Genomic DNA, 14,871 nt, shown 5'->3' on the forward strand with positions numbered 1-14,871 from the left:
TTCAGTTAGATCTCCGTTGAATGTGGGCCTGTTAATCAGCATGAACCAAACCCTTCAGGATGAGGACATCCGTGATTAGATTCAACAAAGTGAGAATGGAGGGTGAGAGTGTGGGATGGAGATTTTCAGCTTTTAGGGAATAAGGTTGGAAAGAAAGTTTAATATACATTATAATTGATCAGATGAGCCGATGGGCCAAGGAGTAGTGGATGGAGATTAATTTCGACAAATATGAGCTGTTGCATTTTGATGAGGCAACTCAGGGCAGGGCCTATGTGGTTAATGGTAAATTAATGGAATATTGTGCTCAAGGAAGCAGTAGAGGCAGCTTCACTTTGACACTGTTGGATGGGTTTTTTGCGTGGTAAGGGAATTAAGGGAAGTTGGGATAATGCAATTAGAAGGAGCTGAGACGATTGATCGATCCGCCATCATTTTAATGAATGGCGGAGCAAGGTCGATGGGCCAAATGGGCTACTCCTTCTATTACTTTGAAACGATAACCCTGCGTTTCACATGGCCTCCCCACCTAACCTGCACGTCCCTGGACACTGGGCAATTTAGCATGGCCAATCCAAATCAAGGCCTTTGAGCAATGTAGTGATGTGGAAACCAAACACCAGAGAATGAGAGAAAGGGACAAGGAGAATAAATGTACTAGCAATCAAAACTGGATTCTAACCATCACAATAAATAAAACTAAAAGCTCAGTATGTGAATGTATGCTGCATTGTAACAAAAAATAAAACTAAAAGCTGCATTGTAAAAAAAGCGAATTAATTGACTGCACACATTGAAGAGAATAATTATGATCTGAGACTCCTTACAGAGATATGGCTTCAGAATGACAAGGATTGGATCCAGAACTTTGAGGGGATACGTGGCATTCAAGTCGAGTGAGAGGCTCAGTAAAGGTAGAGGGTGGGCACTGCTAATCAAAGCACTGATAACATGGTAGTGTGGTGTCAGCTCGGATTTCTGGTCCTGATTTCTCTCTCCTCTGATTAAATGTTGTCTGTTCTCAGCTCTGCTCGATTTCTGTTGAAGCTTTGACCCCCTTTTACACCTTCTGGAGCAATAAAATATTCGGAGCCTCCTGGAAATGACACCTTATCTATACCCCTCCTGATTTTAAAAATCTCTACAAAGTTATCTGTCAACTTGCTCGGCTCCGTTGGAAAAAATGTACCAGCTTCTTAATTCAAACCCTCCATTCCCAGCAACACGCTGGTAAAGTAGGGAATAGGGAATTACATCAAATCACATAAATGTACTGTCTGAAACAATCTAGCTGTGTTCTGGCCTGAGATATTGAGAGTCCCTGGTGTAAGTAATTACGAATGCAATAATTTTGGTCACAGAATTGAACAATCATTTTGCAACAAAGGGGTCTACTTTGATAAGGAGGTAGTGGTCATTTCTAGGGTAAGTGAACAGTTTGTAGATCAGGGAGATGAAGTTCCAGACACTTGGGAAGGGCAAGAAATGAATTTGATAAATACGACAAAGAACTGTGGATGCTGGAAATCTGAAACAAAAACTGAGAACACTGGAAAAACTCAGCAGAACTGGAAGCATCTGTGGAGAGAAAGCAGAGTTAAAATTTCGAGTCCAGCAACTCCTCTTCAGGATTCTGAAATAGTTTGTGAGAACCCCTTAAGTCATCTGCCCAGCTTTAAGACCATAATACACAGGAGCATAATGAGGCCATTTGGCTCATCGAGTCTGCTCCACCAGTCTATCATGGCTGATACGTTTCTCCATCCCATTCTGCTGCCTTCTCCTCATCACCCTTGACGCCTTACTAATCAAGAACCTATCTCTGTCTGAAATGCCCTCAATGACTTGTCATCCTCAACCCTTCTCCTAGTGGAAACATCATCTCCACGTCCACACTAACCAGTCATAGAGTAGCACAGCGCTGCTTGACCCACTGTGATCTCCAGCATTTGTTAATTTCAGCAAGGATTCCAGAATCTACAACAACGTGCTTCTAAATTTTGTACCCAGTTGTTTAGCTCTCCCTGGATCCCGTGAGATTTAACCTTACTCAACAATCCACTGTGCGGTACAATTAACAAAGTTCCCAGCCCCCACCTCTTTCTGCACACATACGCAGCGCGATGGATCAGTGGTTAGCACTGCTGCCTTACAGCGCCAGGGATTCGCTTTCGATTCCAGCCTTGGGGCGACTGTTTGTGTGGAGTTTGCACATTCTCCCTACCGTGTTTCCTCCGGGTGCTCTGATTTCCTCCCAAAATCTAATGATGTGCAGTTTCGGGAGAATAGGCCATACTAAATGGGCCCATAGTGTGCAGTAAGTGTCGTGGCATGGGATAGGGGAAAGTGTCTGCATGGGTTACGCTTTGGATGGTCGGTGCGGACTTGTTGGGCTGAATGGCGTGTTTCCACATTGCAGGAATTCTACGTGGTATTCCCCCAACTCCAGAGTCTCAGCACTCTTGGCTTTTCCCATGGACAGTGTGCGGGAGGAAAACAATGTTTTACACGGGAGTAAGGATCCGTGCGTGTGAAGCTAGAAGTAAACGCAGTGAATTGCTTGAACTGTTTTCCCCCGTATACCAGAGGCTGAGGGGTAATCTTACAGACGTTTATAGAATCATGAGACGTATGGATAGGGTAAATAGACAAAGTCATTTCCCTGGGATGGGAGAAGTACAGAACAGGACGATATTATGTTTGGGATGAGGGAAGCAAGTGTGAATTATCTGTCGGAGGAAGTGGTGGATGTAGCTCCAATTATAACATTTTAAAAAGGCATCTGGATGGGTATATGAATAGGAAGAGTTCAGAGGGATATGGCCAAGTGCTGGTAAAAGAGACGAGATTAATTTAAGCTATCTGGTCGGCACGGATGAGTTGGACTGAAGGACCTGTTTCTGTGAGGTGTTATCTCCATGACTCTGGTTTGCCCGTAATGTTTGCCATGTCTGTATATTCAGTATCTATCCGTTGTCGGTGCCAATGCCTTGATATCTCATTTCCTCCATCTCCCCACTTCCACTCCCCAGATGTTAACCATTTCGTATCTGGTTGTTTCTCAAGAAGCTGCATTGAAGGTTCATCCTGAATTGACACTTTTGTTTGCTTCCCAAAATCAGACTTACTCACTCCTAGATGTCGTGAAAGTTACTAACTCTCAGGTGGAGGTATCCAAAGTTCAGAGGTGTCTGTCTTGATGATTTCACTTTTCGGTCTCTGCAAAATCCTGAATCAGTACCATCGGGAGGATTAGTTTGAGCGGAGTGAGAATAGAGGGGTGAGAGGGGGTGGGATGGTTCTTTCAATTTTGTAGAAAAAGAAAAGAATGTTCTGCAGAAAGTAGAATTGCTTGTTTGGAATTTATAACCTGGGCTTACAGTGATGACTTTTGTAATCTCTTTTTACAGATTATTTGAAGATCTGAAGACGGACATTTCAATATCAATAGATGAAGAGCTTTGCCTGAAACATTGACTCTGCTGCTCCTCAGATGCTGCCTGATCTGCTGTGCTTTGACTCTGACTCTCCAGCATTTGCAGTCCTCAATTTCACGTCAATGTCTGGCAGTCACTGAATCCATCGGGAGTGTAACATTTTTCGGCTATGATTCTGTGAGAAGGAACCAAGCTTTTTGGTTCCTCTTTCAGTACGTTTTCAGCATCAGTGAGACTGGAAGAGAGACCCGACTGTTGCAGCACTCTGATTATGGAGGCAGTAAAGGTTATACAGACTGGGAAGAGGAATTCACGGCAGAGAGGTGCTGTACACGCGTTTGTGTGCAGCTGAAGCTTCGGTCATGGAGAAACCCAAGGAATCCCGTCCCGTGGAGAAACCATGAAAATGTGGCGACTGTGGGAAAGGCTTCCGTTTCCCATCTGACCTGGAGACTCATGGGCGCAGTAACACCTGGGTGAGACTGTTCTCCTGCCCTGAGTGCGGGAAGACCTTCAGCAGTTCCTACTTTCCGCAGTGGCACCAGCGGGTCCACACAGCCGAGAGGTCATTCTCCTGCCCCGAATGCGGGAAGGCCTTCAGCTATTTCCTCCATCCTACTGACCCACCACCGGGTCCACATATTAGAGAAGTCCTTCAGCTGCTCCAAGCACGGGAAGGCCTTCAATGATACCTCTGCCCTGCTGAGGCAACAGCGGGTCCACACCGGGGAGACCCCGTTCTCCTGCCTCAAGTGCAGGAAGGGCTTTAGCCAGGCATCCCACCTTGGGGTCCATATGGGGGAGAGGCCCTTCTCCTGCCCAGAGTGCGGGAAGGCCTTCAGCAATTCCTCCCACCTGCTGAGGCACAGGTGGGGCCATACCGGGGAGAGGCCGTTCACCTGCCCCGAGTGGAACTGGAGGTTCTCATCATTCTGCACCTTGCAGAAGCGCCAGCGGGCGCACCAGTGCTCCCAACAATCTGATTCTGCTGGTGAAGCTGCTGTGGGCCACTGAGAGGACTGAACCCCTGCCCATTCTGACAGTGCTTATAGTGGGAGAGTCGGTTGGATTTTTTTGTTTTATGCCGTCGTGCTCCCCCACCCCTGCAATTTTGCTTCCAGTGGGCGCTGCTGCTCGTTGAGACCAGGAGCTGTTCTCTTTAGATTTTTTTTGTCCAGTTAAACAATTATTGACTCTGTCTGGGAACGAGTTCCAGTCTGTAAGAAATAGCTGAATACTTCAGGGTGTCCATTCGCATTCAGCAGTGACTTAGAAATTAAATTTACGGTTATGTGCCTGTGAACAACTCATCATCGAAGGATTGCCCAACGGCTTGGCAATCCATTGTTGGAAACTGTTTGCTTGAATTGATAATTTGAAAAATTCTCTTCCTTAATTTACCCCTTAAGTTTCTGTCTCGGAGATGGTGGAGGAGTTGATCAAAGGGATTAAATCATTGCTATTAACTGGATTATCTTGTTTAACTTTGCCCTAGTAAATTTGCAGTATTCATAATTGTTTGTTTTTGTTTAAATTATAATTCTGGTGTGCAAGATCTGTTCATCAAGTGTGGTTCACTTCACGAAACTGCTGTGGGTCACTCCCAGGACTGAGCCCCTGTGTATTCTGACAGCGTGTGTGAAGTGGGAGAGTCAGTGGGCTTTTTTGATTTTGACCTTGCCCCGCCCTGCCCCGCCGCCAACTGCTTCCATTGGGCGTTGCTGCTTGTTGAGCCCAGGAGCTGTTCTCTCTAGATTCTACTGTCCAGTTAAAGAATTTTTGACTCTTTCTGGGAATGAGTCCCAGGGTGTAAAAAATAGCTGAATACTTTGGGGTGTCTATTCACATTCAGCATTGACTTTTAAATCAGATTTACAGTTACGTGTCTGTGAAACAGTCATTGTCCAAGGATTGCACAAAGTCTTGGCAATCCATTGTTGGAAAGTGTTTGCTTGAATTGGTAAGTTTAAAAAAAAATTCTTTCTTAATTTGCCGCTAAAGTTTCAGTCTCTGAGAAGGTGGGGGACTTGATAAAAGGGTCTAAATAATTGCTATTAATTAGATTATCTTCTTTAACTTTGCCCTAGAAAATTTGCCATATTTATCATTGTTGTTTTTTATTTAAATTATAATGTTGATGTGCAAGATCTGTTCTTCAAAAAGTCTGGTTCGGAACCGTTGAGAAATTGAGGGACATTGCATCTTTTAATTTCACTCTGTTGTGAATCTGGTGAGAGTGACATTCATTTGTATTGGGTTGCTTACCCTTAGTTGTCGTGTCTTCCACCCCAACTATTCACTATGGTAGTGAGTTCCGCAGTCTCACCACACTCTGAGGTTTTTCATGAAATCCTGAGTAGAGAATTGTAAGGGAAAATGTTGACAAGGGCAGAATATAGGGTCTTAACTGCAAAAGCCAGGAAGACATTCGACAAAGTAAAAACATGACAATGTCGGGATAAATAAGGAACTTTGACAGCAATGAAAAGGTCACACGTCAGAGTTCAAGATAATGGTCGTGACAAAAAGAAAAAGTACTCTGCAGATATTGGATATAGTAATTAAGCAAGTTTCTAGATGCTGTAGTTGGTTGAATACGATAATAAGAGATGAAATAACCAAAACCATTCATGTAATTTGATGTCGGTAACCATAAAGCAAGTGCATACGATTGATTGATATAGACCAACTGCGTGCAAGTTGGTCATTCAGCCCATCGAGTCAACATTGACTGACCGTCCCACCCAGACACAGTTCGTTACACTATCCCTGTAACCCTGCATCTCCCATGGTCAATCCACCCTCACCTGCACATCCTTTGGACTGTGGGAGGAGGCCAGAGCACCAGAGGAAACCCACGCAGACACAAGGGGAGAATGTGCAAACTCCACACAGACGGTCGGCCCGAAGGTGGGATCAAACCCAGGTCACTGATGCCGTGAGGCAGCAGTGCTAACCACCGTGACACCACCACATGCTGCTCTCTAAAGAAGTGAATTTCAAAGACTCGAGAACACTTGTGAGAAAAACAAAACTCTCCTATCTTAAATGAGAGACTAACCTCTGGCTAAAATTGAGTTGACATTACATTTACATTAAGTCCCTTCCAGATGTTATACAGCTCCATCGGATCATCTGTTTCTTCTAAACTCAAACTGATACAAGCCCAGCCTGACATCCCCTTCTCCCCGATTATAAGTTGAGTAAATGAGCGACCCTCGACCTCACTGGCATGACAAAGGATGCCCTCAATCCAAGTTGACCTTAACTGTCTAACCTCTTGACCCCCACGCCACAATGTGGTCAGCCGCAACTCAGCCCTGAACGAGAGCAGAGGAACTGACCAGACATCAGTGAGGTGGACATTGCATTCCCAGAGAATATTATTCACATGAGAATGTTGTTCAGCTCACATTCGGATCACTGCAGGGACTATGTCTCCTGTCATTTCAATGTCTTTGATCCCAATAACAGTCTAGATTTGTTGTACATTGTGTGTGTTTTATCTGTGTTTCACTACATGATTTTCTGTTTCTGCCATTCCCATTAGGATGTGTGAATTCAGTCCCAGATAATGGACTCAGTTCTGAATTTTCCTTGATGATTGGTGTAAGACGTACTAAGTGTCAGTCAGAATGGAAGAAGCTCTACTGATGATTTAACCCTCTGCTGTCATTGTCCTGGGACTGTATGAATGTGGAAGTGTAGAGGAAGTTTTACTCTGTATCTAACCCAATGCAGTCTCTGTCTTGGCAGTGTTTGTTGGGGACAGTGTTGAAGTAGCTTCACTTGAAATTTAAGAGTAGAGGAAGCTTTATTCTGATTGTCATTCCATGCTGTCTTTGTCCTGGGAGGTTTAGATGGCATCTATAATTGAAGTGAATGCAGACTTGGCTGTGGGAGTGGAGGGTACTTGTACCTGAGCACACCCATCTTTGAGATTGCTGTGCTGATCAAGACAATCTCAGACACCTTCATGCACTTTTCCAACCAACCACAGGGTGGTTAAGGATGGGTATAAATGCTGGCATTGCCAGCGATGCCCACGCCCCATGCATGAATAAATAGTTTAAAAGTTACATTCACGTTCCAAACCCTCTAATGTATGATTACTTACATGGAAAATTCCTGTCTGTTTGGAATTTCATTTTAAAACATAGGAATGTGTCAACCATGTAGAAATATAACAAGAACAACAAATGGAGAATTTAACAGGTAATGAGCAGGACCAGAATGCTGAGTCAGCCTGACCCCCATGGCTGAGAGAGTTCTCCCAGATGTTGAAGTTACACCAGTGCCTTTTACTCTTGCAGCTTACCCAAAAGTTTGTCCCAGATGTAAGATCATTCAATGACCCGAAGTACGAACTGTTTTTATCTCCATAGCTGGTGCCAAACTTGCTGAGTAATTCCAGCCTTTCTGCGCTACCCTTTGATGGGATTTGAGCGTCCCTAAATCAGTGTAATGAAGAACTGCAGATGCTGGAGATCTGAAACCCCAAAATTCATCAAATGCTGGAGAAAGGCAATAGGACTGGCAGCACATGTGGAGAGCGAAGCAGAGTTAGCATTTCCAATGCTGTGACCCTTCTTCACAACTGTTCTGGACTCAAGCCAGAATATTGTCTCTGTTTCTTTCTCTCTCTCTCTCCACCGGTGTTGCCAGACTGGCTGAATTTCTCCAGCAGTTTCTGTTATGACACTTTCGTAAGGTTGATGTTTTTTATCCATCCCTAAGTGCAAGGTGTCTTGCTTGTGCCAATTCAGAGGGCAGTTTAAGAGTCAACCACATTGCTGTTGGTCTGGAGTCACATGTAAGTCAGACCATACATGGATGGAAGTTTCCCTCCTGAAAGGACATTGGTGAGCATGGGTTCTTATGACAATTGACGAGTGCCATCGATACCATACAGAGACTAACTTTGTGTTCCCCATTTATGATTTGAATTATTCACATCTCACCTCTTGCTGTGGTGGGATTTGAACTCATGTTCCCTGGATTACCCATCCTGTGACATTATGACTCCACTGTTGTTTCCCATTCTTTGCTATTTTGTGTTTGCTGTTCACGTCTTTGTCCTCTGATATTTGGGAAATTGAACCTGTTTAAAAGATTGCCCTAAACTTGTCCCTTTGACCAAGTCTTTGGTCACCTGTCCTAATCTGTGCTCCGCAGTTGTGATTTTTAAAGGAATTCTCATTATGTTCATGTGAAGCACTTTGACACAGTTAACTGTACCACAGGTACTATTTGAATGCAGCTTGTGTCCCTATCTTAATATCTGAAAGTACAGGGTCATATTTCAAATGTAGAAGACAAAATTGAGGATGATTTCTTTTCTTTCTGAGGGTTGTGTGTCTTCTTCAAAAGGCAGTGGATTCAAAATCTTTAAGGCAGAGGTAGATAGGTTCTTGATAACCAAGTGGATGAAAGATTGTCGGGGATGTGTTGGAATGTAGAGTTGAGGTTAAATTCAGATCAGGGATGATCTTATTGAATGTTGCAGCAAGCTCAAAGTGCCGATTGGCCTACTCCCGCCCATTATATGTTTGTATCAAGCAGTCTGTGTCTCCCCTCTTACAGCTATGAACTGGGTAATTCCTTTCCAATATTGCCCCTTGTAGACAGTTAATTTCACACCGATGGCCCCCTATTGGGAGCAGGTACATTGTAGCAATTGCAGTATTTCTTGTGTTAATTTTGTTGATTCTTACTCAGTGTTGCTGAGAATCTTCGAAATACAAACCAAAACACTTCTATTATTATCGCACTAATGGAAGTGTTGGTTTGGATGTAACATTGTTGAATTAGCCATTCCCATCTTTTCCAGAATTCTGTGTTTAAAGCCCTCGAGTCTGGTTTCCACCCCTGAAACTGTTCTTATCAAGGTCATGTTTGACATCCTTTGTAACGATGACAGGGATAAACATTCCCTCGTCGACCTGCGGACAGCCTTGATCAGGGTTAATGACAGTACTGTCCCTCTCCAGCATCACTCTATCCTCTGGGAGGGTCTGCTTTTCGCGTCTTCCATTCTGATTTGTTTAACCGTAGCTGCTGGTGTTGGCATCTATACTGATGATATCCAACTGTGCCTGAACACCACTTCTCTCCCGACTCCTCTATCATTCATAATTTACCAATAATTTCATCTGAATGCCTGCCCAATTTCCAGCATTGGATAACCATAAACATTCCCTTCGTTAAATATTGTGAAGTGTGAAGCCATTGTTTTAGTCCCCAAGTTCGACCTGAGCCCCCGTCCCCACCCCCCCACCCACACCCCAGTAACTCTGTTGACAGCCTTCATGTCACATTTAAAACTAGGATCGATAGATTCGTGAAGAGTCGGGGGATGAAAAGTTACAGGAAAAGTGCAGGAAAGTGAATGTGGGGAATGCCAGATCACCCAGAATCCTACTGAATGGAGAAGCAGGCTCAAGGGGCTGAATGGCATATTCCTGTTCCTATTTCTTATCGTTCCCGAGCCCTTACCTCTGATACAGGACACTGACTTCAGTGTGTGCCATTACTGAGAGTGCTGATGTTCCCTTGTGTAATATCAACAACTTAGCAGCTGCTGAAACCTCTTGCTCCTTTATTACCTCCAAACACAATCAGCCAATGTGTTCAGGGGAGGCGATGGCCGACTTTATTGTCACCAGACTATTTACCCAGGTAATGTTCCGGGGACTTGGATGCACAACCTGCCACGGCAGATGGTGGAATCTGAATTCAATATAAATCTGGAATTAAGAGTCTAATGATGAAATCGTTGTGGTTTGTTGTTAAAATTTATCTGGTTTCCTGCTGTCCGAACCTGACCTGATCTCCATGTGATTCAGATCCACTGTCAGCTGGTTGAATCTTCACTGCCCTTTCAATCAAAACCTCCTCTATAACCTCCCTACTTTTATACTCCATTTAAAGGTCAATCTCCCTTTTGCCTTCCCTATTAGTCACTGTGTTCCCAGAAGCAGGATTGTAGATCAGTTTAAAGTAGGTCCTATATTTCTGATTACAACGGTACACAAGGCAGTGAAGAAAGGTTTCAGCACACTGGCCTTCATCAATTAGGGAATTGAGTATTGATGTTGGCAAGTTATGTTGTAGGTATACAGGACGTTGATGAGGCTGCACCTGGAATATTGTGATCAGTATTGGCCCTCTTGGTGTTCTGACTTCTGACTTCCTCAACTCTGGGTTTGTGTTGAACTTGATGGGATACTTTGTCCAACTCAGCATGTTTAAACAGGGATTCATTTGAAACTTTTCAGGAGGTGTGCACAACAAGATTGAACTATTCAAAGTTACTTGGACTCGATTTGAAACTTACATCAGGACTAGTAGTCAGAGACACATAAAGCATGGAAACAGACCCTTTGGTCCAACTTGTCCATGATGACCTGATATCATAAACTAATCTAGTCCCATTTGACAACACCTGACCCAAATCCTGTGGCACCTCATTTCATATAAGTACCACCCACTGCGTGAAGAATTTGTCCCTTTAATACATTTCGCCTCTCACCCAAAACCTTTGACCTCTCATTCTGGACTCCCCATCCCAGGGAAAAGACCTTGTCTATTAACCTGTCCATGCCCCTCATGATTTTTAACCTCTATTAGGTCACTCCTCTGCCTCTGATGCTCCAGTGAAAACAGTCCCAGCCTATTCAGCCTCTCCCTGTAGCTCAAACCCTCCAAACCACAGCAACATTCCCGTAAATCGTTTCTCACAGAGAAGTCAACGTTTCAGTCATGAAGAAGGGTGAATACCCAAAACGCTGACTACTCCACATCCTGGTGCTGCCTGGCTTGCAGTATTCTCGCCACCTCCTGCTTGCCTACTTCGAGTTGCAACATTTAGTGGCTCAGCGTTTACCACTGCAGGCTCACCATGCCAGGGACCCAGGTTTGATTCCAGCCTTGGGTGGCTGTCTGTGAGAAGTTTTTATATTCTCCCACTGTCTGAGTGCGTTTTCTCTGGGTGGTCCTGCTTTCTTCCATAGTCCAAAGATGTTCAGGTCATGTCGATTGGCCATGCTTAATTGCCCATAGAGTTAGGTACATTAGTCAGAGGGAAATGGGTCTGGATGGGTTACTCTTCGGAGGGTCAATGTGGACTTTTTGGGGCAAATGGCCTGTTTCCACACTGTAGCTAATCTCATCTGCACCACTTTTGTCACTAACGAATGGCTGAGTATACTTCATGGGCCGATTAGCCTAACTTCTGCTCAGATGGTTTTGCGGTCTAACGTTTCTTTGGATCATTTCATTTGGCAATGTGCAGTCCCTGTCTCAATGAGCAGCAGTATCCAATGAAAGCAAAGTTCATACGATGGTTGAACTCCTACAGTGTGGAAACAGGTCCTTTAGCACAACACATCTGCACTGATTCTCCAAAGAGTAACCCACTCAGATCCATTTTCCTACCCTCCTTAAATTGCACGCAGACCCCCAAGGGTGGAAGTATTCCTGGATTCCTGGTGCCATGAGGCAGCAGTGCTAACCGTGAGCCACCATGCGGTTGTGGTTGTGGGGGGTGGGGGAGGCAATTGCAGTCCAGCAGAAAACAAAAACAGCCCACCTACTCTCCCAGTGCACCCACTGTCAGAACTGGCAGGAGGTTCAGTCCTTGGGGGTGACGAAAGGCAGCGTCACTGGTGGGATCTGATTGCTGGGAGCGCTGGTGCCCCCGCTGGTGCTTCCGCAAGTTGCAGGAAAACATGAACCTCTTCCCACACTCGGGCCAGCTGAAGGTCCTCTCCCCGGTGTGGACACACTGGTGCTTCAGCAGGGCGGAGGAATTGCTGAAGGACCTCCCGCATTCAGGGCAGCAGAAAGGCCTCCCCCCTCCGCCCCCCATCCCCCCATGTGGACCAGCAGGTGCTTCAGCAGTGTGGAGGAGCGGGTAAAGCTCTTCCCACACTCGGGCAGGAGAATGGCATCTCCCCGGTGTGGACGGACTGGTGCCTCAGCAGGGCTGAGGAATTGATGAAGGACTTCCTGCACTTAGGCAACTGAACGACCTCTCCCCCATGTGGACCCACCAATGGGCCAGCAGGTCGGAAGAAAGAGAAAAGCCCTTCCTGCAATCGGGGCAGAAGAACGGCTTCTCCTCAATATGATCCCACTCGTGTCTCAGCAGGTGGGAAGAACTGCTGAAGGCAATCTCGTACTTGGGGCCGGAGAACAGCCTTCCCCGGTGTGGACCAACTGGTGCAACAGCAGGGCAGAGGAATCACTGAAGGCCTTCCCACACTCAGGGGAGCAGAAGGGCCTCTTCCCCTCTGTGGACCCATTGGTGCTTCAGAACCCTTTCAAATTTCACAATATCCTTCTGATAGGAGGGAGACCAGAATTGTACACAATATTCCAAAAGTGGTCTAAAAAATGTCCTGTACAACCACAACATAACCTCCCAACTCCAATACTCAGTCAGAGGATTTGGGAAAACTTTCAAAACCCACACAAAACAAACAGGAAAGAATGGAGGGATAAACCGAATTTTTGAGAGTCAGCTTGAAAGCATTAATGAGAAATCGGCGGACTGCGTTTATTGGGTAGCTGTTCTCCTTAAATACACTATATACGTATTTTTCTTGTGCTCTTCGTAGTTTCTCTGTGCTGCAGTGTTTAGTGGCTCGTTGAAATAATCTCCTGATGCAGCTTCGTTTGTGGGTGTTGGGATGATTGCTTCTGTGGTTAAGTACTTGGTTTGTGTGTGTTGTTTTTCTGTAGATGCTAGTTTGAAGTTCCTCATTGACTGTTCGCTCTCCTGTGATATCAAGGAATGGCACTTTGTTGCTGTTCTCCTCCCCTTCAAACCAGGAGCCCCCCTTAGACCATAGTCTCACGACTTGGAACACCAATATACAGACTAGTCAAAGGCCTCCACTGAAGGCTAAAACACCGAGTCGAAGATTCACTCCACTCCATTTACTCCATCCAAGAATTCCTGAACACCAAAGACACTGAGATAGAAGGGGATGGAATAATGTTCTCCTTTGACAGAACAGCCCTGTTCACATCCATTAACATCAACGTGGCCAAAGAAAACTGAAGACTCTACTCGAAGAACCAAAGACACAAACACAGCATCAATTTCATCAGCAAAGTTAGCACTGTCAAGCTCGTGGAACTGTTCCTTACCATCCACTTCATATTCAGTAACAAGCCCTACAAACAAATCACCGAAATATGCATGAAACCACCGGCATCTGGATTCCGAGCAGAAGCAATACTGCAGAGACTCGAACAAACAGCCCTTCCAACGATCCAACCCAAACTTTGGGTCCGCTACAGCGATGACACTTTTGTCATCAAAAAATGAAACAAATTAGTGGAAACCTCCAACACCATCAACAATATCCTTCCTGACATAAAATTCACAAAAGAGGAGAACAAGAACAAAGTGCCATTTCTAGATGTCACAGTAGAGCGAACAGTTAATGGGAAATTCAAAACAGCGTCTACCGGAAAACACTGCACGCAAACCAAGAAATTAACTACAGAAGCAATCACCACTACACAAACAAACAAATCTGAATCAGGATACGATTTCAACGAGCAACGACACACTGCAGCACGCAGGAACTCCGAAGATCAATAAATAACTGTCCAGAGCATTTTAGAAGAACGGGTGGTCTATAAACCCCCGGAAAACGGTTTCCTTGACCGGGAATCGAACCCGGGCCGCGGCGGTGAGAGCGCCGAATCCTAACCACTAGACCACCAGGGAGATACGGACCCAGCCAAATAGCTCTACTGAAAATTTCTTCCCTGCCCGGAAATCGAATCCGGGCCTTGGTCGGTCGAAGGCTTTCACCTGTGTATCCAACAATGTCATTTCTTGTATCCATTGCTCCTGATGTGGTCTCCTCTACATTGGGGAGACTGGAGACTCCTCGCAGAGTCAAGTCAGAGCGCGTGAGGGAACATCTCCAGGACACCCGCAGCAATCAACCCCATCGCCCTATGGCCCAACATTTCAAACCCCCTCCCACTCTGCCGAGGACATGCAGGTCCTGGGCCTCCTCCATCGCCGCTCCCTCCCCACCCGATGCCTGGAGGATGAACGTCTCATCTTCCGCTTGGGGTAAATTCAACCCCAGGCCATCAATGTGGACTTCATCAGTTTCCTCATTTCCCTGCCCCCCACCTTACCTCAATTCCAACCTTCCAGCTCAGCGCTGTCCTCATGACCTCGCCTCCCTGCCAATCTCCCTCCCCACCTATCCACTCCACCCTCCTCTCTGATCTGTCACCTTCATGCCCACCCCCATTCACCTATTGTACTTTTTGCTACCTTCGGCCCAGCACACCCCACCCCCAATTTATCTCTCCACCCTGGAGGGGTCCTGCCTCTATTCCTGATGAAGGGCTTTTGCCCGAAACGTCGATTTTCCTGCTCCTCGAAAGCTGTCTGATC

At 45.6% G+C, this 14,871-nt stretch overlaps 1 non-coding gene across 1 annotated transcript; it reads right to left on the reverse strand.

Annotated features, from left to right (window-relative positions):
• Window positions 1-14,109: 14,109 nt before the first annotated feature.
• trnae-cuc (transfer RNA glutamic acid (anticodon CUC)) lies at window positions 14,110-14,181 on the reverse strand. Its single transcript has one exon. It is a non-coding gene; the product is annotated as a tRNA-Glu (tRNA).
• Window positions 14,182-14,871: the final 690 nt, after the last annotated feature.

Source organism: Chiloscyllium punctatum, chromosome 36 (assembly GCF_047496795.1).
Source record: "Chiloscyllium punctatum isolate Juve2018m chromosome 36, sChiPun1.3, whole genome shotgun sequence".
NCBI lineage: Eukaryota > Metazoa > Chordata > Chondrichthyes > Orectolobiformes > Hemiscylliidae > Chiloscyllium > Chiloscyllium punctatum.